General features: G+C 43.4%; 1 long non-coding RNA gene across 2 annotated transcripts; it reads left to right on the top strand.

Moving 5' to 3' along the window:
* The first annotated feature begins 719 nt into the window (after positions 1 to 719).
* Positions 720 to 13,046, top strand: LOC123849334 (uncharacterized). Of its 2 annotated transcripts, XR_006792037.1 has the most exons (5): positions 720 to 1,093; positions 2,897 to 3,054; positions 11,943 to 12,062; positions 12,289 to 12,319; positions 12,793 to 13,046. It is a non-coding gene; the product is annotated as an uncharacterized LOC123849334 (long non-coding RNA). The 2 variants fall into 2 exon arrangements; XR_006792036.1 differs by lacking the exon at positions 720 to 1,093 and having other exon boundaries at positions 2,785 to 3,054.
* Positions 13,047 to 23,911: the final 10,865 nt, after the last annotated feature.

A 23,911-nucleotide genomic window follows, 5' to 3' on the forward strand; every position in this document is an offset into this window, starting at 1 on the left:
GGGGATGGCCGTCTTCCCCTCTTCCCACCACAGGGAGTGGTGGTGTGGGGACCCAAGGGACTTGGCCTCTGGTTTGCGTCTGTCTCCCAGAGAAGGAGGGTGTACAGAGGCCACCTTTGAGAGTCTTTGGAGCTGGTGATCAGTGAAGTGTCTAAGCTGGTGGAGCCAACTGTGCTGACTTAGTCGGCCTGGCTTTGCTTTTGTTCACTTAAGGAAAATAATGTCAGAGTGCAGCATGGGCCCCCAGCGGGAGGGCTGACACCGTGGAGACGACTCATTAGCAGATGCTCTGCCGAACCTCAGCTGTTCTCTCTAGCGACATCGCTGTGACAGGGAGCTATTTGTTCAGGTGACAGGGCTTAGTGGGCTTCAGGCCAGGATCCCCTACCCCCCATCCCCAGGGACCCCCTTTCCAGCACTGAAAAACACTAGAGTCTCCACACTGGTTTAATCCTGTATCCTCTCAACCTGCAAACTAACCAACTTCTCTCAATTACACTTAAGAGATTTTGGTGGCCAGAGCGCCCTCCGTCAGTGATGCTGGGTGCCAGGTACAAACGGGCGGGGTTGGAAAGCCGAGTTGGGAGGTTGCCACCACTGGACCTTTCTCCATGTGGTTGTCACCCTGGTGGGGTGGAGTCTGCTGATGACCATGGGGTGATCTTGGGTTAGAGCGGCTAGTCTCCAGGGGGCTAACACCCATATGTATTTTCAACTAATTTTGTCAACGAACTCACTGGATTATCTATCCCTGCTAAGGCCTCTTAGGGGCTCAGGGATGTTTGAGGTTTTGAATTTCCAGCTTTTAAGGTTTCCAGTATTTGAAAATAGAAAGAAACACTAAATGGGTCTTAAAAAAACTTATGTGTTAAATATTCAATCCACTTGGAGTATTTTCAGAATCGTGTGATATCCCTTGAGAGAAATGGCAACATGTTAAGACAAAGTGGGGGGCCCTGTGAATGGGAAGTTGGGCCAAGCAACTACTCTGTCCTCAGCATCATATTCTTTGCCCCTCTCCTGTAGGCTGTGGCCCCCAGTCTTGACTCTACGGTGAAATGCTGGGCACTTGGATATCACCCAACCGAGAGAGGTACCTTTGTGGCCTAGAAGCTCAAACAGGCCTCTTAGCAAATAATTTGGGCTTTACTATTAAGGTTGATGACTTCTCTGTTAAGTTTTTGTGACTTGTTCTGAACAAAAGGCTGTAGGCAGAAGTGGTTTGTGCCATTTCTGGGCTACAGTGTAAAAGAGTCAGAACATGGCCCTTCTCAGATCTTTCCTTCCTATAGAGTCTGGAGATATTTTAAGTGGTAGAACCTGGTTCCCATAGAGTTAAAACTTCCTCCTTGCCATGTACTTGACATAGAGCAGAGCAAGAAAGAAACTTTTGGAGGCACCTGGGTGGCTCAGTCGTTAAGCGTCTGCCTTCGGCTCAGGTCACGATCCCAGGGTCCTGGGATCAAGCCCCGCATCGGGCTCCCTGCTCCGCGGGAAGCCTGCTTCTCCCTCTCCCACTCCCCCTGCTTGTGCTCCCTCTCTCGCTGTGTCTCTCTCTGTCAAATAAATAAAAATAAAATCTTTAAAAAAAAAAAAAGAAAGAAACTTTTGGGTGTAAAGCCACTGAGATTTTGGAGCTCATTTTTTTAATCATTGCATAGCTTAAACTCTTCTGACTAATACAACAACATACTTTAAGTAAATTTTATTTAAACCATTGGATTTTAAAATATTTAAAATACTCTTATGTAGGCATATTATTGTATGTGTGTAAAATATATGATTACAAACTTTTGGTCATAAATTTTTCATGTGCAACAAACAAAATGAACCATGAATTACCGTCTCTTTTTGGTTTTGCATCTATTAAACACCTGATGCTAAGATTGTTACCCAGGATAGGCAATGCGATTAGGAGTCTAGAAGTCAAATTTTCTCCACAGTGAATAGAGCTTGATACAGGCTGTGGTCTCAGGAAATTCAGTAGAGTGGGAAGAGGCCAGGCATAGGAACGAGGAGATTTAGAAGCCACAGGATATTCAGGATCACTCTGTGCCCCTCCTCACTGGGTCCCTCACTGGTCTGTCCCCTTTGGAACTGCGGTGGCAGTGGTGATCAGTGCTTCTTCTCAGTTACATCCGGTCTTACGTTATCTTTCCATTCATTACTCAAAGATCTGCTGAGCCTGGGAAGGGATCTCATGTCAGGAGGTGGGAACTCAGAGCCCTAAGCCAGCCCTTAATGACCTCACAGTCTAGTGAAAAGTTCCCTACAGTCAGTTCAGATCCGTTTTTCCATCCTCGATTACTACAGTCTGCTTTGAGTTGCTTCACACTATGTAATTCTGGCAGGGTCATCTACATTTTCCATCTCTGAAACTTACTCAAGAACAGCCAGGTTTTGTGTTCGAGAGCGAACAACTGTGAAAACTTGTACCTCTGGAGGGGGTAAAGGCTGGGAGGGGGAAAACCCCCAGCAGAAGTATGCCCCGTTCATGAATGTGCCCTCGTCAAGTGTCCTTCACACGAAATGTGGCATTTCACGGGAAGACCATCTCAAGCATCCCCCTTTTCTCTATCACTGACATTCAACTTGAAATGTTCTCTTTCCATATACAAGTCAAAGCAAGACTTTTCCAAGTGTCAGCTCCACAAGCTCAAGCTAGTTCTTGGCAGTGGAGTGGGTTCCCTTTTGCCCCTGGCAGAGTATTAGTAAGCAAAGCACAGCTAGCTGAGCAGAGCTGCATCGATGGACTGGGGCCCCAGGTGCGAAAGAGCTCCTCGGTCCCAGCCTGCCCGGTTCTCTCAAGACATCTGCCCCTGATCCGGAGGGGTTCAGGGTGTGCATTCAAGGATGACAGAGCTGCATCCTTTTTTTTTTTTTTAAACTTTTGAAGGGCAAAGGACCAGCTTGTTCTCTCTGCAGCTAGACGAGCTGTACCCGCTGCAGGCAAACAACCAGCATTTGTCAGCAAGCTGCACCAACAAGATGCAGAAGAGAGAGCCCAAGCAGAGGAGGGCAGCTCAGACGCACGTGGTGCCAAGCCCCCCTCAGGTAATCCTTTGCAAACTCGATGGTAATCAGTGCCACCCCAGGGCACCAGATGAGCCCACAGAAAGCTCTTGCACCTTTGGCTGAATGTGGCTGTAGACTAGCATTTGGGGAGAGTATCTGTTGTTTCCAGGCAGGACAGATTGCTGAATACAAAAGTGATTCTTTTGACATTGATAAATAATGTGACTCATGATTCCCCGCACAGAAATTGTGCAAACCCTTAATTATCAAGACACTTTCTCAGGGGCACATTAGAACATACGCTGAATTGAGTTACCTTCACCTTTGCCAACGCTTTTGAAACACGGTGCGGTAAGCTGCCCTTAGAAGTTTTTGCTTTTGTTTGTAAATCATCAGTTCAAACTGCACGAAGGTCCAGGAATTAAAAAGAGAAACAGCCCAGAAAACATTACATAGAGTAAGATTCCTGAAGTAAGTTTTCTTTTTTTTTTTTTTTCCCCTCCTGGCGAACAGGTCACAAGATTGCAATTCTAAACAATCTTACAATTAATTCTTGAGCTATGCAGTCCAATTAGAACAAATGCTTTCTTTCTCGTTTAATTAGAGATGAGTGCGCGCCTGTGAGCTTATTTGTATAAAGTAAGTGCTCATTGAACAAGGTTTGGATCAGGCTCAGCTTGTTAGAAATGCCCTGAAAAGGCTGCTTTCTCTCACTGTCTCTGGCCCCTTTAACCCCTTCCATGCCCAGAATGAACTTGTTAGATGTGGAGAATATAAAGAGTATCTTTGTGGCAACCTGGTGAACTTGAAAGAGGTAATGCATTTGCTGGAGTTATTGGGAAAGAAGCCCAACCTCTCAGCTCTGCACACCTAGCATCTTTCTGACCTTCTGCATCCACTGCAGGTGGGAGATCCGGCTCACATCTGATGAAGCCTGCTCTGTTGTAGCAAGAGCAGACTTCTGTGTGATAGGTGCTTTTGAATGTCTCATTATGCAGAGTGTGAGCCTCGGGCCAGCAACAGCTCTCAGACCCCCACCCTAGACTTGTGAAAATCTGCATTTTTTTTTTAAAGATTTTATTTATTTATTTGAGAGAGAGAATGAGAGAGAGTGAGAGAGCACATGAGAGGGGGGAGGGCCAGAGGGAGAAGCAGACTCCCCGCTGAGCAGGGAGCCCGATGCGGGACTCTATCCCGGGACTCCAGGATCATGACCTGAGCTGAAGGCAGTCGCTTAACCAACTAAGCCACCCAGGTGCCCCGAGAATCTGCATTTTAACAAGATCCTCAGGTGTTTCGTGTTCACGTTACAATCTGAGGAGCACATTGGACTAAAGGCAGCAAATGATTTTATTTTAAAAGACAAAGGACCCTTGGGAGCCTCCAGAATGCCACTTCCATTAAAGAGAATCAGCCCTGAGCCCTCTCTCTACAGTGGGGGGATTGCCACTTTGACCCCCCCTTATCACCATACTCTCTACTAAAGATTCAAATGTGTCCCCTCCTGCCATCCTCTAGTGAGCTCCCCTGACCGAAAGGCCCCGGGTCACGAGCCCCTCCCCACATCTGTGCCTTGGCCTCTTACCCACCCCTTCAGCTCTTCTAGGTCTCTGGCTACAGGGAGAGAGAGGATTCTTGCCCTGGAGGGGCTCGCTGTCTCATGGATGGATGCTGGAGGGAGAGAATGAGTGGAAATAGTCACAGGACGCCCAATCCTAAGATGAGATATGTTCATCACTAGATCCAATGTTGGAAAGGCCACACAACCTGGAAGGAGGGGGGCCCTGTCTCCACGGGGAAGGCTCCATTATGTAGTATCCCGGCACGACATGCGCCAAGAAGCAACTTCCAAGACTGTCATGCGTTAAAGAGAACTTAACTTGCCAAGCATGTAAATGCCACCTTGCTTTAGTTTTCTGCTCAGCAAGAGTTTGTCCTTTGTTTTCTCATTTATTTCATCCAGAAAGTAAAACTTGGGTATAACAAGATGGCAGCATGAGGAAAGTTACCAACAGGGCTGCGGACCTCTCTGCTCCCTCCTGTTGTTCAGCTCTGGACTTTCCTCAAACAGCCTGGGGTGAGGAGACATGATCTGCTCTTGCTTTGCCACATGGTGCCTAGAACAGGGTTGAGCAGGTAGTATTAAACTTCTGTCCTTCCAACCTAGACATAGAGACTAATGTCATGGTTAATGAGGATATTGAAGGAGCCCAGACTAGCAGATGAGTCATCACCAATGAGTCTCATAGCTGGCACTGGTCTGACCTGGTATCCTGCTTACTGCCTCTGCCCTAGAGGTGGACCCAGCCCTGCAGCCCTCACCACATTGTCTCGATGCTGGGGCAGGACTAAAGGCATCTGCACAGCCTCGGATGTTCCTCCCCAGCCCTCAGCTCCAGCCTGTGAAATGCCCTGGCTCTCCCATTCCTGCTCCCTTTACCTTTTGCTGGTGAAACAGAAACCTGGAGGAAGACCTGGGAGGGAATGAGGAATGACGCCTTGCTCCCTCTCAGTAAGTGTGATTTCCTTAGACCATGATGATCGTGTGGTACATTAACTCACCATCATCATCAACTGGAGTGGGATGGTGGAAGGAGATGTGAGGGAGGTAGGCTCAGCTTGGGTGAAACTGGATCTGGAAAAGACAAGAGTGAGGAGCTAGGATCAAGTAACCATGTAGCTTGGTTTTGGGAGCTGGGATCACGTAACCATGCAGTTTGCTGGAAACCTTGAACGTGATTCTGAAAAGTTCAACTGGAGTTTTAAATAAGAGCTTTCAAGTAATTTTGGTAATTTTTAAAAATCACATAAGCAAAATATGTTCAATGTTTAAGAAAATGAAATTTGAAATGATCAACCATTGCTTGTCATTCTACCACTTTTAAACACTTTGGTATATTCTATCCTCCCACATTTTATGCAGATAGAGATATAAACACATAGAAAAATTTCTAGATATAAATTTTATATAAAACGGACTCACACACACACACAAAAAAACCCCCAGAATCACAGTACACATACAAATGATCTTTCAACAATATCATTTTCACTGACTGTATAGTTTTATACTGGTGCATATATTACAGTTTTTGAAGCTAAATTGCTACAAATTATTATTGTGCATTTAGGTTATTTCCTCATCTACATCTATTCACCTACCTACCTATCTATATCTATCACCTTTTTATGTTTTACTATCTTAAACAGTATTAAACTACATTATTATAGTTAAGTCTTTACAATATCTTTAATAATTCCCTCAGAATATGTTAAATATATCATTGCTTGGTTAAAGGGAATCTGTAATTTATGAATTTTGAATCTTATTGTCAGATTGTTTTCCAGAAAGCTTATACCAATTTTTACTCTCTTGTGAGATATACCTTTCTCACTCTAGCCAATGGATTTTGGGGAAAAATCACTTTGGGTTTGGGGGCCAACCATCAGAGTTAACTTCTAACACAGTTCTACTCAGAACTGTTCTTGGGCTCTCCTTTAATGACAGAGAAGGTAAAATATGAGCCTTCAAGAGCCTAGAATCCAGATGATGGCATTTGGAAACTTTGTTCTCATTGCCAGTCTTCCTAACTACTCAGGAGGGCCAATTAAGCAATGGAAGCCTGGGGCTCTGGAGGGTATCTGGGACAGGTCTTCAGTTGTGTGATGTCTGGATGCCAACTGGGGGCTCCACGGGATCAGAAGAAATGGCTGCAGGTTCCACAATGGCTGAGACGCCATTGCAGCAGATGCTAGAGCTAAGGTCACCCATTTCCTCCAGGAGCTTGGTGTGGTCTGCTGAGTGAGCCATAGCCACAGGAAGCAAGGAAAAGCACAAACGTATGGCGGATTCAGAAAGGAAATCAACTGAGGGAGGAAGGAAGACCAACCTGACTGATCAACTAGAAGGCTATGGCTCCAGAGTGGAAGAAATGAAGAAGAGCATAACTTAAAAAAAGAAAAAAAAAGGAAACTTTCAAGGAGACACATTCACAGAGATCCCTAAAAAGAAATTTTTAGCTAAAATACACATTTTGCAAAATAAGACATTTAATGGAAGAACTGATAAAGGGAATAGTCACTGCTGATCACTTAATTAAAGATCTCATTAAGGAAACATGCAAGAGAGAGGGAATAGTGAGTGAAATTATGAGATTTGGAGAATTAAGATGTTATAAGCAGTGTTAAGAAATTTCAATAGGAAAAAAAAGAACAGATGGAGAAGTTTTAAATAAGTAAAAGGAAACATTTTGAACTAAAGAAAACTTCAATTTTGAAGTTGAAAGGGTTCAGCAAATGTCATGCAAGATTAATAATAGTATTAATAATACTAGTAATACAGACCTGACCAGAGCTGGCCAGTAGAGCTTCCTGCAGGGATGGAAATGCTCTGTGCTGGGCAACATGGTGGCCACTAACCACACAGAGCTCTGGAGTGTGTGAAATGGGGATAGTATGGCCAAGGAACTGACTTTTAAATTTTATTTAATTTTATTTAACTAACATTTTCACTTAATTAGTCAATGTTAGTGCTTCCCACTTCGGACAGCTTAGATCTAGACATATCCTGGTGAAATTTCTGAAATACAAGCCTCAGTGTCAAAGCTATAAACTTCTAGACAAGTACAAAAGCCTGCCTTCAAAGTCTAGAGAATCAGATTTGTATCTGACTTCTCATCTGCAATACCAGAAGTTAAAAGAAAATAGAAGCACATCTACAAACTATTAATAGAAAAATATATGATTAAAAAAAGTCCTCTGTTCTGCCAGGATAACAATCTTTATAAGGAGAAACGAATGTGATACTTTTAGGTATGTTACTATTCAGAAAATTTCAAGAAAGTACTCTGTAAAATGTAAATAAAAACAGAGCAAAGATTTACATGCAGAAAAGATAACATGTCCCAGAAACTTTGGTGTATAATGAATCTGGATGTGTATTAGATGTGTAATAGAAAGGATGATGGTGTCAATGGAAACTGTGATTTAAATATTAAATAGTTTCTTCAAGAACAAAAAATTAGGAAAATCTAGAGACCAGGAAAAACCAATAATAATCTGGTAGAACAACAACAAAACTCTATTATGTCTGCACACAGAGAACATACCATCTTCTTTTATAATTCATAGAATAAGGACAAAGATCAATTTGTCTTCAGTTAGAATAAAACCCTAACAAATTTCAAATAAGGGAGATTTTATAGATCACATTCTTTGACCATAATCTTTTACCCCCAAATCCTCAAACCTAGAAAAGCAATAATGAAAAGATGTCACCCAAAAGCTTGATTTGTTGAAATTTTAGAAATATTTATCTAAATAACTTCTCATATGAAAGAGTAAATAAAAATCGGAATTACAAATCATACAGAAAAATTAAAATGAAAACTTAGCGGATGCAGCCAAAGCTGTGCTGGGAGAAAAATTTATAATACATCATTTTTATTATATTTAAGTAAATAAACTAGATAAAGAAGAATACAATAAGCACAAGGATTATGAGAGTAGGACTGATAAAAATAAAACTTGAAAGAAATTAAATTAAAAGAAACAACATAAAGAACTATTTTTTTAAAAAGATGAAATAGACAAACCCATAGAAAAGATGAAATAGACAAACCCTGGAAAATAGACAGGAAACAAAAGATACAACATTAAGAGTGGAATATGAAGTATAAGAACAGACATTAAAAAGAGAAAAGTTACAGGTGGGTACTTTATGTGACTCTACAGTAATACTTTTAAAACATACTGGAAATTGGTGATTTAAAAAATATATATATAATTAGCCCAATGATGGTAGAAAAATAAACATACCAAAAATTTACCCAGCTCTGTTGATATTCACAGCTAACACCCATTTTATATTCAAAAAATAGTTCCTATGTTATTGAAATTTTCTGTATATAGAAAATTATAGAAATGTCCTAATTCATTTCAAATCTATTATAATCTTAATACCAAAGATTATAGAACAATAAACAAATGAATAAGTACTTTATATAAGTAAATAGCAAGTAAAATCCAGCAGTATATTGAAAGAATGCTTATTACAACATAACCCAGGAGGGCTTGTAATTGAAGGAATGGTTCACCATCAGGAAATCTAAAAACATAATTCTTAATTCAGTTGTAGGAGAAAGATGAAAAAATATCAGTAGATTCTAAAGTACATTACACAATTTGGACAATAGATAAAAATTCTACCCCAGCTTAGAAGTAAACTGAGTAAATATGCTGAACACTGTGAGCCAATACATGAGTGGTAAAATGCTAAAGCTGTTTCTATTAAATCAAAAAGAAGAGAAAATGACACTACTATTGGACACTGAAGCTGCTAGAAAAGGAAGTTGGCAAAATATATGTTAGAATTAAAAATCCTCAAAATAATATTTGTTTTCAGAAAATATTAATATATTTCTAGACAACTTGAAAGATTATCAAAAAAATATTTAGAATTCATAAGAGTTTTTGATAAAGTATATGAAGGTGTGTATATATATAAAATATATAAATAATATATACAATATAATACATAAAATATATATTATGTAAGTTTTATATATTTACATATTTATTTTATATTATTATAAATATTTATATATTTATATATGTATAAAAATCAATAACCCCTTTCTTGGATATAGCAATAAGGGATTAGGGGAAATCCCATTTAAAATAGGTACAAAAACTATTAAAAACCTTCAGGAATAAATTTTTTTTCTATTAACATAATGTATTATTTGTTTCAGGGGTACATGTCTGTGATTCATCAATCTTACACAATTCACAGTGCTTACCATAGCACATACCCTCCCCCATGTCTGTCACCCAGCCACCCCATCCCTCCCACCCCCTTCCACTCCAGCAACCCTCAGATTGTTTCCTGAGATTAAGAGTCTCTTTTGGTTTGTCTCCCTCTCTGGTTTCATCTTGTTTCATTTTTCCCTCCCTTCCCCTATGATCCTCTGTCTTGTTTCTCAAATTCCTCATATCAGTGAGATCATATGATAATTGTCTTTCTCTGATTGGCTTATTTTGCTTAGCATAATACCCTCTAGTTCCATCCACGTCGTTGCAAATGGCAAGATTTCATTTCTTTGATGGCTGCATAATATTCCGCTATGTATATATGCATCTTCTTTGTCCATTCATTTGTTGATGGACGTCTAGGCTCTTTCCATAGTTTGGCTATTGTGGACATTGCTGCTATAAACATCGAGGTGCACGTGCCCCTTTGGATCACTACATTTGTACCTTTGGGGTAAATACCCAGTAGTACAATTGCCCCCAGGAATAAATGTAATCAGAACAAAGAATACTATCAAACTTTATTTAAGGACTTAAGGTAGAAACAAAGAGCGAAACATACCATGTTCTGGAGGAAAGTCTTAACATTTGAAGTCTCAGCTGTCATGAAATCAGTGGTTACATGAAAGGCGTTCTCATGGAGCCCCTCCCTCCTCTCTTCCTGTGGAACATTAGGAATCATACTTCTTGACTGTAAGTAAAAAATGAAAGTACAAACATGTAAAAATTTCCCATAAAAATTTGAAAAAGGAAAATACCGAAGGGTGGCAGAGAGAATTTGCCTAGCCGGATGTGAAAACATACTTTAAAATTTCTGGAATCAGAATCACATGGCATTGAAATGAGGGCAGGGACACGCTATAAGTGAGCTCTCAGCCTCCTGGGAGGAGGTGGCTTCTGGAAGAAAACCTTCAACGGCAGGAGAAAGACACATAGAGAATTTTTCCAGTTGGTGTCTGTGGCTATTTGTTGGGATTGGACAATCCTCTCTGCAAACCAAAAATGTAATTTTATGCAAAATGCAATTTTATAATTTAAAATAATAATGACAAAGAAGTAAACATAATCTTATTCTGTGTCATCCGATGGCCACCCACAGCTAAGAACTGCCACAAAATCTGTGTCATACTTGTATTTCCAATTATGTGCCTTTAGGATTGTACTGGTGGTAAGGAGCCCTGATTTAATAATCCTGTGCAAATAAGAACAGACGTAGATTTAAAACACTGATGATGTGCTCGTGATGAGTGCCAAACACCAATGTGGCTCAGTGACAACAAAAGTTTACATCAGTGGGAACAACAAGGAAGCCTTAGGTCTTCACATGACAAATAATATTCTCGGCATACCCACCTGGAGAGGACCCGCTTGCCCCATAGCCCTGAGTCCCTGTTCGCTTCTGACCAGCACCTTGGTTATGGCAGTGTGCTGTGTTCATTTGAAGCTTATTGGTTTTGTAATTGTGTTTGTATTTCATTTGTGAAACAAATTTAGTTTGCTAGAGTAGAACTATGAGAATAAGGAGCTTATATCTAGTATGTGTTTGCTTACTGTAATGAAAAAGAACTTAAGTTAAAAAATCAGCATTGGCATAAGAATAAAACAACGGATCAGTGGGAAGATCAGAAGCACTGAAGAGAGAGGTCAGAAAGAAAGATATTTTATGAACGAAGCACAGGATTACACAACATTTTATTTCAGTGGGACAAGAAGGTTGGATAAATAACAGATATGGACAAAATTAACAATCCACATAAATGAAAACAAAGATCTCTGTTTTACCCTATTTATAAAATGCATTTTAGCCAGTTTCTCCACGTGGGCACTCTTGACATTTGGGGTTGGCTAACTCTCTGTTGTGGGGGGACTTCCCATGCACTGTAGGATGTTTGGCAGGGTCTATGCCCCTCCCCCCAGGTGTGACAAACAAAAAGGTATCCGGACATTGTCATAGAGCTGGGGGAGGAAATTGCCCCCTTTAGATGTACTAAAGATCTAAATGTAAGGAAAATCCTCATCAGCATCATCAGGAGTAGCCCAAGCCACATTCGTAAAAAAATGTCTATGACTCCATGTTTAGAGGTAAAATACAGTTAAATATCTCAATCTACCCACAGGGGACTGATGGATTAAACTGCAGGGCTTCCCTGCAGGGCAGTGGTCTTTGGCTGCTAAAAAGGTCCTGGTGTATCTCACCGAGAGGCAAGTTCACCGTATGTTCTGAAGTAGCAAAACAGGTTTGCAAATACTTTCTTTAAAAAGGGAGAACAAGGGGCACCTGGGTGGCTCAGTAGGTTAAGCGTCTGCCTTCGGGCGGGTCATGGTCCTGGGGTCCTGGGATCGAGCCCCGCATCCAGCTCCCTGCTCGGCGGGGAGCCTGCTTCTCCCTCTCCCTCTGCCCCTCCCCCCTGCTCATGCTCTTTCTCACTTTTTCTCTCTCTCAAATAAAATCTTCAAAAAAAGGGGAGAACAAAGGCCTTATTTGTGTGTATGGGTGAGTATGTATACACATAAATTATTTTGCATGTTTGCATAAGTTTCGAGAACATTCTCAGGGGGCAGGGGGTGGGGGAGGGGGCACAAACCAAACCACTAGTCCTGCTCACTGTGAAAGAGCAGAGGCACCACCGTGTGGGTGGGTTTGGTTGGGCCAGCAGAGACTCTTGGCTTCATTTATATTACCAGTCCATTGTGACAAGCACATGAAGATGCTGTAATCCAAAAGGTAAAGCCAGTAGAGTTTGTGTAGTTCAAAGGCCTATCCAGTGGAGGGAGAGCACTTTATGGCTCAGTGTGCTAAGCGATATAACACAGTGATGATTATTTTTTGGGGGGGGGGCAGAATGCCGTGGGGTTTAGTGTGTTTTTGGTTGGACAGGGATAGTGGGTCGTATAGTGGCCACCAAAAATATCTGTCTGTGTCCAAGTCCCTGAAACCAACGGATATTACCTTATTTGGAATAAAAGGTCTGTGCAGACGTGATTAAGGATGTCGAGATGGCCTCATGATACCCCAGGTGGGCCCGAAGCGCAACGATAAATGTCCTTATAAGAAAAAGGCCGAGAGAGATTTGAGACACACAGAGCAGGTCATGTGAAGAGGGATGCAGAGGCGGGTACGATGAACACCACAGCCACCAGCCTCTGGAAGAAGCACGAAGCGGATTCTCCCTTCGAGTCTCTGTGGGGAGCACCGCCCGGGCCACACCTTGACTTCAGACTTCCGGCTTCCAGAGCAGTGAGAGAATACATTTCTCTTGTTTAAGCTATCCGGTCTGTGGTAATTTGTTACAGCAGCCACAGGAAACCAATAGAAAGAGGATAATTTATGTTTTCTGGGATGGTGGAGGGAAGCTCCATTAGAAATGTGGTTGTTGTCTTGCACTTTAAAGGGAAGTGGAAAAGGGAGGGTGGCCACTTGAGGCGGGGGGACAGCATGCGCAAAGGCCCAGCGGCCGAACGGGGCAGAGCTGGGTGAGTGTGGCTCGGATGTGAGACGTATTTAATTGGGAAGGTGAGGTGAGAGGTGAAATATTATGTTTTCTCCTGCTCTTTTTACCTGAAGAAATGAGTTCACAAACAATTGAGGGCTATTTTCTAAGAAGATTAGGCAAATTCATGTCAGAGACAGAACTCCGATAAAATCTACCTTCAGGATCAAAGTTACGAGTGGGGAGGATGGCAGCCCTGCATAGTCCCCAGAAAAAGGGAATGTGAGAAGTGACTCCTGGAATTCAAAATGTGGCAGCTTGCTGGATCTTGAAGGCCCCATTCTCAGCCAGTTTGCTCACATTCCTAGCAGACGGCTTGCTTCGGCATCCATGTAATCCCTGCCAGAATGGGAAGCCCCAAGCTAGGCAGAAAGCAAAATATTTTCATCATTTGACATGATAAAGCGTGTGGCTCTTGAGTAAGAAGAGCTGGCACAACCCTGGGCAAGTTCTGTCTCATCCCATCCACTCCAGCACCAGGGGGAAATGACTCTCCGCCAGCCCGCACAGCGGAGGGGGTCTCATGCTGGCCTGGAAGGCGACAGACGCTGTGCCCGTTCTTTGTGTACCATACCTGGCCTTGGCTTTTCCACCAGCAGGGCTCCTGCCACTGTTGAGTGCAATTTTTATTGCAGGTGGGTGTGATTCTCCTTGGTGCCCTTAGAGATGCCCAAGCAGGAAGCTTCTGGTGGTGCATATTGAGCCTAAAAAGGAATGAGCTTACATGCCAGAAATGCTTGCAGATGTATGGTTGAAAACATTTGTTGCACAGGACTGACACTATAAATAGATGTGGATAAGCAGGCAGGCAACAGTTTGCATGGGTGGCCTTGTCTTCGTGGCAGAGACAGTTCCCAGAAGCACGCACCACTGGGGCTGGCTCTGGATCCAGTGAAGCTGCCAGGTCATCACCATGACATGGCTCACAGCTGCGCTTATGCCAAGCCCTTTCCCTCACTGTTCAAAACCCATCTGCAGTCATCTCCAGAAACTTCCATGAGAGGCTGGGGGCTCTCATCTATCAGTGGTACGCCATACATGTGAAATCCTGTCTCCTCTGTTCCGCAGAGGAGGTGGAGGGTGTGTGTGTGTGTGTGTGTGTATGAATGTGGGTATGTTTGTGTGTGAGTGTATGCACACGTATATGAGTGGGTGTGTTTGTGAGTGTGAGTGCATTTGTGTGAGTGTGCACGTATACATGCGTGTCTGTGTGAGAGTGTGTGTTTGAGTGTGTTTCTCTGTACGTGTGTGCACATGCATGTGTGCCCCATGTCCCAACCCTTGGGAGCTCTGAAAGCCGGGGGCTTGTCTGCATCTCAAGGGAACGCTATGGGAGTTCTCACTAGTCCCCCAAACAGAGTAGTGCTCTCCCTGCTCTTGGGAAGGACTGGAAGCTTGGTGGGGAGCGGGGGGACACAGAGGAGGCTGCAGCCCGGGATGCATGTGTGGTGCCGGGAGCACGGAGGAAAGGGTGGTGTCTGGGGAGCAGGGGGAGAAGTAGCTGAGGAAGGATCGGAGCTAAGGCTCATCGGCAGCGTCCTTTCTCCTGCTCCTCTTCTGTGTGGGCCAGCCAGACGCAGAGGAGAGCAAGGGGGTGAGAGAAGAGAAGGTAAGAAGCCGCAGCGATTATGCAGCCCAGCAGCCAATAAGCTGGCGAGAGGAAACATAAGCAGGAAAACGCTTCTCTGGGACAGAACACTAGCTCACAGACAGTCTGAAGGCCTTTATCTGGAAGCTTGTTACAATAAAGCTTCCATGTGGTTGGGAAGAAACCAGGAACCTCATGGGCTGTGCTCCCCAAACCTTTGTTTCCCATCCCAATCTAGAAATAATGAAGGCACTGTGTGAGCTCACTGCCGTCCATGATCTCAGCCAAGGCTCACAGAGCTTAGGTCCATTTTATAAAGGGAAAAACTGAGGCTCGGAAAGGTGGAGTAACTTGTTCAAGATCAGAGTAGGATCACAGACCCAGGTCTTTGGTGACATGCCTGGGATATAACAGAAGGTCCCGGTTCTGCTTGCCCTGGGGGGCGTGCAGATATTCTTAATGGCAAAGGGGGCTTCCCTCCCCTTAGAGCACGAACGCCGAGTGCTTGTCTGGGATCTGCAGTGGGCGCCGAAAGACACCGGCTCTTGTGTTCCTCACAATCATGGTCTGGAACAGACGGAGGGCACACAGCAAGGTCGTGCCCGAGCCAGGATCCAAGCACAAACCTAGCTGATCCCAAAGGCCCTGCTGTGGCCCACTGTGCTCTACTCCTTCTCTAGTGGAAAGAGGGCCCCACCGACTCCCCGAATGTGCCTCCTGTTTGCAGCTGGGTCTGCCCGGGAGAGGAGACACATTGCACCCATTACTCATTACTCATGGGCCTGCCAGGCCTCCCAGTGATTAAGCCCTTAGAATTTCCCTCGGCCCTGGGTGACATCATTGCATAATTAAGGTGACTGTGATGCCCAACTGCACGCACCAAACAAAGGTCCCTTGTTTTAATTTATCATCCGAGCTCTCCTTGTGCAAGACTGAGCTCCCACTTGGTAATTGAGGAGGACGGTTTAACCTGACTGAATGAGGGCAGGGCTCGGGGCAAAGCGGCAACGTGGCAGAAGAGGGGATCCTATGTCAGCTCTTAATTTAACATGGTAATGAGGGCACCAATAAAAGAAGATAAATGGTATGCTTACCCTGGAAAGACAAGATGCCAACACGAATCAGGAAGATGCCTTCCTTTTATATAATTTTCTCACCAAGCAGCTGAATAGATTTTTTTGGTCTCCTTTTATTTCTCATCTGACCCTTGGATGGAGCTACTCCTAAGTGCTCACATGTCCTGAGGTTGATCACTGTCTACCCAGAGCGCTGTGCTAATGCACATAGGTTCTGCAGCCCAAAGTACAAAGGTTCAACCCCCCCGTCTTTGCCAATTACTAGTTTTGTGACCTGGGACCAGTTACCTAAACTCTGAGTACCTCAGTTACTGTATCCATAAAAAGGACAAGAATGATACTAGTCCCAACTTCATAAAGCTGTTGTGAGGATTTAAGTGAGATACCATGTGTTGTGTTGAGGACCCTGCTTAGGGCATCAGCACTGTAGGAGTGTTAGTATTACCTCGACCACTTTCTTAACTATCTTTGTACAAAGGCGTAGTGTCTTACATAGACCATGTGTTCAAAAAATGTCCCTTCTCTCTTAGTAAATTTCGGTGTTCTCACCACACACATGCACACACGCAAAGAAAAAGAAAGAAACGGTAATTATGTGATGGGATGGAGATGTTAAGGAATGGCATGGTGGTAATTGATTGGCAATCTATAAATGTATCAAATCAACGGGTTGTACGCTTAAACTTAGACAGTATTAATGTGTCAATTATATCTCCATAAAGCTGGAAAAAAAATACTAAATGGCCTTTCATTATATTTTCTCTCTCCCCCTCTTCTCTCTCTTTGTCCCTCTCTCTCCACAAACAGACTCATCTCTAAGGTCATGCATGAGTTAGAGAAAGTAAAATGTAGCAAAGATCCATTGGCATGTGATTGCTATGAGCTAGAAGGGGGGATGGCAGTGGTTATAATGTTTCTGTGTTCCATCCTTCCTTCCACACCCTCAGTATTTATATTTATCTTTTCCATAACCCTTTTTGAATCCTTTTGAATTTCAGCTATTCATTTGTGAATATTTCCGTTTATTGTGAGTTCTTCTGAAATCCTTTGAAAGCCATCTAATTATTTGCCAAAATTCTAACAATTTTATTTTATTTTTTTTTAAAGATTTTATTTATTATTTGACAGAGAGAATGAGAGAGAGAGAGCACATGAGAGGGGGGAGGGTCAGAGGGAGAAGCAGACTCCCCACCGAGCAGGGAGCCCGATGCGGGACTCGATCCCGGGACTCCGGGATCATGACCCGAGCCGAAGGCAGTCGCTCAACCGACTGAGCCACCCAGGCGCCCAATTCTAACAATTTAAGAAAGCGGACTAATTTCTCCAGTAGTACATTAATGTTTATTTATTTATAAATTTCAATTATGTATATTCTTATAATGTATAGGAATTCATATGAGATGATATAGTTTTAATAACTCTTGGAGAAATCTGCCAAATTACATTTGCCTGATTTTTAATTCTCTTCAGAGAAGCAATTTAATGAACTGTTAAGGAACATAATGGGATTTCTGCTTCTTACCAATGTATTTCCTCCTCAGAAAAGTATATATTTAAAATCCCATGTAAAGTTAATACCCCATTCATCATAAATACAAATCTGAGGAAGGATCTGACCTTGCATAGCAATTAAAAATGTTAAAATTTGGCTACTGGTAAAAAACAACAAATTTTTAAAAAGGCCTTAGGGATGCAGGGAGTCCAAATAGGGAATAAGATGATATTTAAAAAGATAAGCAAAAAACTGCAAAGAAAAAGAAGGATCACCTCACAGGGGAAAGGGGAGGACAGATTCACTCATGAATGCATCCAGAAGTGTATATTCATATTTATTATTTATTATGTTTAAGAATACATTATAAGATTATGGGCAAATTTAGAAAATCCAGCAAATTGGGCATTTGGTGACATGATCTTTAGAAGAATCCACTTCACATCGTCTCCTTATTCTTTTATGAAAGAATTCTCCAGTTGCCTTTCTGTTTATTGAGAGGAGTTAAAATGGAACAGAGTGAATGACCAAATGCTGAGAGAAATGTAAACGGGCCTCCATAGTAAATTGGTAGGAAGGCAGGCTAGGGGATTATTTCCAGAGAACATCTCTAGTGAAGTATAAGATATGTACAGGAAAGTGTACAAGGCATGAACATACAGCCAAATGTAACTTGCATCCAGACCAGGACATAAAATATTACTAGCCTTCCACAGAAGCTTTTTGTCCCCTGTCCCAGGCATTGTCCTACCTCCTCAAATTAACCACTGTCCTGACTCACCCCAGATCAGCTCTGTCTTCGCATGCCTATTTTGTACTTTATATAAATAGAATCATATCTATGAACTCTCTGGTGTTGGCTTCTTTGGCTCAGCATAATGTTTGCGAAATCTCTTCACAACGTGTGTATAGTTCTATTGTTCCTGTTGTGTAGAATTCCTCAGGAACATCCTGCAATTCATCCATTCGATTGTTGATGAATGTTTGGATTGTTTTCAATTTGTGGCTATTACAAAGAGCGTTGTTATGTACATCCTAGTACATGTGTTTGGGTGAGGATATGTACATACTTGTTTAGAAGATTTTGAAGGTTTCTGCAAAATTTTAGTTGATTAACTTTTTTTAAAAAAGATTTTATTTGAGAAAGAGAGAGAGCATGCACGCACGAAGAGGGGAAGGGCAAAGGGAGAGGGAGAAAGGGAGAAAGGGAGAAGCAGGTTCCCCGCTGAGCAAGGAGCCCTGTGCGGGGCTCAATCCCAGGACCCCAGGACCATAACCTGAGCCGAAGACAGAGCTTAACCGACTGAGACATCCAGGTGCCCCTAATTGATTAACTTTTTTATTTGACTTCATATCAACTGGCTGACCACACTTGGGAGTTGATTTGCTGGGTTTCAATGTATGCAAACATTCAGCTTTAGTAGAGCTCACAAACTAGTTTTCCCGAGTGGTTGTATCCATTTCCATTCCCACTAGCATAGTAAGAGTTCCGGCTCCTCTATATCCTTGTAAAACTGTAGGTATTGTCGTATATTCAGAAGTTTTTCATATGCTTATTTATCATTTTGACATTCTCTTTTGTGATGTACCTATTCAATTCTTTAGCACGTTTTAAAAATTGGGTAGTCTGTCTTTCCCTATGGATTTGTAGGATTGAGTTATATATTCTGGATACAAATTTTTTTTGGTAGTATATGTATATTCTCCCTCCCTGTGGCTTGCCTTTTACCTATCTTCATGGGCTCTTTTGATAAACAGATGTTCTTAATTTAATGTAAACCAATTTGTCAATCTTTTCCCAACAAGAAGTACTTTTTGTGTCCCCGGGCTAGATGATTGTCAATGTCTCTCCCAATATGAAAATTATGGGACTCAGTGACTGTCCCTTGGCTTCTCCACGTGTTTTTTCGGCTCAGACTCTTAGTGGTTATGCTCCTCCTGCTGCAAGAGCAAAGAGACACACTCAGGTTGCACACTCATAAGGAGGTGTAGGTGCTGGGACACGTGGGGACTGAAGGAAGGCAGCAAACAGACGTAGCCATCCTGCAGCCTGGCATCGGGGAAACTTGGAACAGTGTCCAGCCGTTCTGTCTCTGTTTCTGTTGCTCACACCACATTATCCCCTCAGTACCTTCTTCCTCTCTCTCCTTGCCTCCTGGCTGCTTCTGATGGCCTTCACTCTGAGTCTCTGTTTTAGAAGACAGTGCATGAATAGAAAAACAGAGGTATGGTGAACCAAAAGAATAGTTTGTTACTACTTCCCCTTGATCCCAAGGGGAAGGGACAGGCCATGCCACAAGGGGCCACATGGGGAAGGTACCAGGCGTGGTCAGGGGGTAGAGGGAGGAGGGAAGGAGGGAGAACTGTGGACAAGAGTCAAACCACAATAAAGATTTGATTGAGAAGGAAAGGGTAAACTAGGCTTGGCTGGTTTGAATAATTTCAGCAGGCTCTGGGGCAGACAGGCTGTCCCTCGCTGTCTGGTACCAGGGCCTGGGGGGGGACAGGACAGGTGGATAGTGGCCCAGAGTGGGTTTGTATTTGAAAAGTGTGCTTAGGGGCAAATTGTTCTCTATCTCTAGAACTGGTTAACTTGGGAGGGGCTGTCCCCTTCAGGGTCAGCTAGGCCCTGGATGTCGAAGCAGCAGAATACAGAACCTAAAAGACACGCTTCCCGGACTGTCTCCCCTCCTGAGAACTGTCGGTCCCCTAATATAACTTACATTCATGACCCTTCTCACGGGAGGCTAACTTGTCCGGGGAAGCCTGTTTGTTTCTGAACAGAGTTTCCGGACAGCCCCCCAATCCTACAGCTGACTGGCCAGGCTGGGGGTCGCAACCTCAGCAGGATCTGCCAGCAGGGGGTCCAGAGGGGTACCTGCACGTGGTCAGCTCTCCTCGGAGGGGACGGACACCTACCCGCACACAAACCTCCAGAGCCTTCAGGCGCGCTCTGAGCTGCCTCACTCCCAAGGCTTCTTAGCTTCCCTTCTAAGCCCCCTGCCACATTTGTGTTTTTTCCCTGATTTTCCAGAGTGGTTTTTTTCTATTCTTCTTCAATGGAACATTTTCCTCTCTGCCTTTTGATACATGTTGTTTGTGTATCCGCTTTTTATCTCTTTTAAAAACACACAGTAACTCAGGACCTAGTCTGGCCTCCCTCCTTTCCTCTCTGTACTCCTAGCATCTGGAACCATGTTCGGTGTGTAATTGTGCAGTGAGTGCATATTGAATGATTTTAATAATGAATACTTATTGAATATTTTCTGTTAGGTCCCCATAGAAGCAGGCCCTAAAACAAGGATCCAAGAACAACTCATTTACTTTGGCAACAAGCCCCAGAGCACTGGTGCAGTGGGTAGGGAAGAGAGGGCAGTTGCCCGCACAGAGTGGGCTAGTGAGCTGTTCACCCGTGAGGCCCAGTGGGGCTCAAGCCTGCTGCTACCTTTTGAAGAACTCAGCGGGGAAGTGTCCCAAATGGATTATTTGTCCACAAGCCCCTGAGTGTGGGCTGTTCCTGGGCCGGTTCACCCTCTGACACATAGAGTGTGTTCACAGATCCAGGGCAGACCCTCCACAGGCTCCAACACCAGGAACCCAGGCCACTGACTGGGAGCAACTGTGGGCTACGGGTGGGGCACTGATGTACCTCCCACCGTCAAGTTGCAAAACAAATGTTAAGGAGCCACAGGTCCTGAAATCTCAGCGTCTACACCTACTGGCCCAGACACAGAGAAACAAAGGGACAGGTTTATTAAAGACATTTATTTCCTCAGCTGAAATGGCTAGCTGACACTGGGGGGAGATGGCTGACGCCCTCAGGGTCCTCCCACATTTTCCCACCCTCTGCTGGGCCCTCACAGCTGGGAACAGCTGGGCTACACGCTGGGCTAAGCTGTCGGGAAAACTGTGGCATGGCCAAAGCGTGCCCTGGGTGGTGCAGGATGGGGGCCTTCCAGCTCTCATGATTTCACAGGAGCCCTCCCCAAGCAGCAGTATTACGTTGGGGGTGCTGCTTTCATGTTTCTCCCCATCGCTCAAAGACAGGCCACTTCTCCCCTTTGTGACCATGGTGAGGTCCTTTTCCTCCCTTGGAAGCATCTGTGCAGCCTGGCTCCAGGGAACTCATCCCAAAAGGCAAGCTCAGCCTTTTCTGATTTCCCTTTGAGTCCTCCTGTCACATGGAGGTACTGCCTGTTGAAGGGGAGGATGGCACAACTGTGAGTGAATTTAACCCAGGAAAATGGGAGTCAAGATAACCTGGAACCCTCGCCACGCCCTCAACTCAATTTAGGAAACCCACATTAGAGAAGCTGATGAGGACAGGGTGGGGATGGATGACAAGTGGAAACTGTGACGTGGAACTCTCTGGAGTTTGGCATGAAAGCAAATGTCATCACTTTGCTCAATGCACATGAGTGTCTCAGCAAAGTTGCATGTTTCAGACATTCTTGAATTTGCCAATTTAGATTTTATATTTTTGGACACTCTTCTGGAATAATCTGTCGATTAACATATACCAGATTCCCTTTCTTTTTTTCTGTTAGCAAAACCCTACAAAAATGTTTCCCAAACCCATCCATTCCCCCGAGTTGTCTGGTAATCACAAGCAGGCCTCCCCATGTGTCAGCTGACTGTGGTGTTCCGGAACATTCCACCAGCACCACAAGTTTAAGTACTCCCTGGGGGCGATGCTCGTCATGCTCTGGCTACGATCCTAGGCTGGGAGGGCCAGGTACAACTGTCAAGTTGACAAGGGTATTTTTTTTTTTTTAAATAGAGCAAATTGATTCTGGATTACATTTTAAGTTCTGTCATGTGGTTATAAGAAAGAGGAAGAGAAGAAAAACAAAAAAGGTACTGCAGACTGGAAACTGGAATACTGGAATACTGGCAGAAATACTGGCCGGGGAACTCATCCTAAAATGCTAATAAGTACAAGTGTGACCTTGGAAAAGTCCCTGAACATTGCTGACTTCGGTTTCCCCCTCATCTACAAAACTGGACCACATTCCAGCTCTGAAATTCTTAAGAACTCATGCATTTTCAAAATACACACATATGGATATCCTCATACACTTTGGATAAGAAAGGGGTGCCTTACATAATAAACAGGTACTTGTTAGTAGACTGGCAACCAAGTAGCACATATAAGACAACCAAATGGGGAAGGCATAAGTCTGGTCAATGATGTCATTACTCAAATTTCATAATTGTGTATTTTTATAAAATGTGTTATGAAGTATATTAGCAATAGCTTGAAGCAGAAAATGTTGTTCCTATGACTTAAATTTAAAGATTTTTCTCCCAATTCTTTGAGTTGTCAGAATCACTTCTATTTATACAAACCTCTTGTGTGATAGTATCACTAATTTGCACATCAACCCATTGGAGTGGCATCCTTACACTCCTTCTACTGACAAAGAAACTGAGCTATGGAGAGGTGAAAGAACTTGCCCAAGGCCACGCAGCTCTGGTAAGTAGCAGTGCTGGGACCTGAAACCAGCACCTGTTTCTGTCCATTCATCACCAGCACCATCCTGGTGATGCTGAGTTAGAAGTTCTGAAAACAACACCTTTATACTTGGATTCGCTTGGCTTCTCTCCCAGGTACTTGACACTGTGAAAAGGACTTTTGGAAACACCAAGGCATGATCAAGAAACTATCTTTGTCTTCAGAATGAATCTAGGAGGACAGGTTTATATGTGTTATGGGTGAGCTCAGCCCAGTATCACCAAGAAAGAAGGCTCTAGCTTGTTGGAGTGTGAGGATCCCTGCTAGGGAAAACAGGCGGCAGATTGTCTGAACAATTATGACTGCATCTTCCCCAAAGGGGTCATTTTCTGAGGGGTTTTTTACACTAAATTTTAAGTGTCATCAAATATCATAAGCTGGTACCTTGATTTGCTTTCTACCTTTGCATTTGGCTTTCCAAGATTCCAGGAACAGATTCACAATGTCACCAGATCAATAAAGAGTTTCTCACTGAAATCAAATGTTCATGGTTTCATCTGAGCTAGAACCAGAATTAAGCAGTTCCAAAATGACCATCAGACACCAATTCTATTCTCAGCCCCTCCTGTGGCAAGGAAAGAATGGTGCAGTTTGCCAAGTCTCAAATCCATCCCACACGGCCAGCCTAAAACTGGGTCCCAATTCAGACATTTTCTTGTTTTAATTTGTTTATTTGTGATGGGGACTTACTGCTCCTAGGAGGGTCCCATTAAAAAATAAAATCTCAGAAGACATCAAAAAGTTCTGACAAAACAACATCTTGATGATTTAAGTGTAAATATGTCAGAGACATATGGTTTCCATTATTCCTGAAATAACACATGGGTTTAAAAATCAAGGGGGAAAAGTGTTTGGTAAAACACATTGAGAACTTGGCTAACTGTTTTTTAAAGACCATCCTGAAGCCTGAAGGGGACAGCACCC

Source organism: Mirounga angustirostris, unplaced genomic scaffold, assembly GCF_029215605.1.
Source record: "Mirounga angustirostris isolate CCGP_5_RB_7025 unplaced genomic scaffold, mMirAng1.0.hap1 SCAF_15, whole genome shotgun sequence".
Lineage (NCBI taxonomy): Eukaryota > Metazoa > Chordata > Mammalia > Carnivora > Phocidae > Mirounga > Mirounga angustirostris.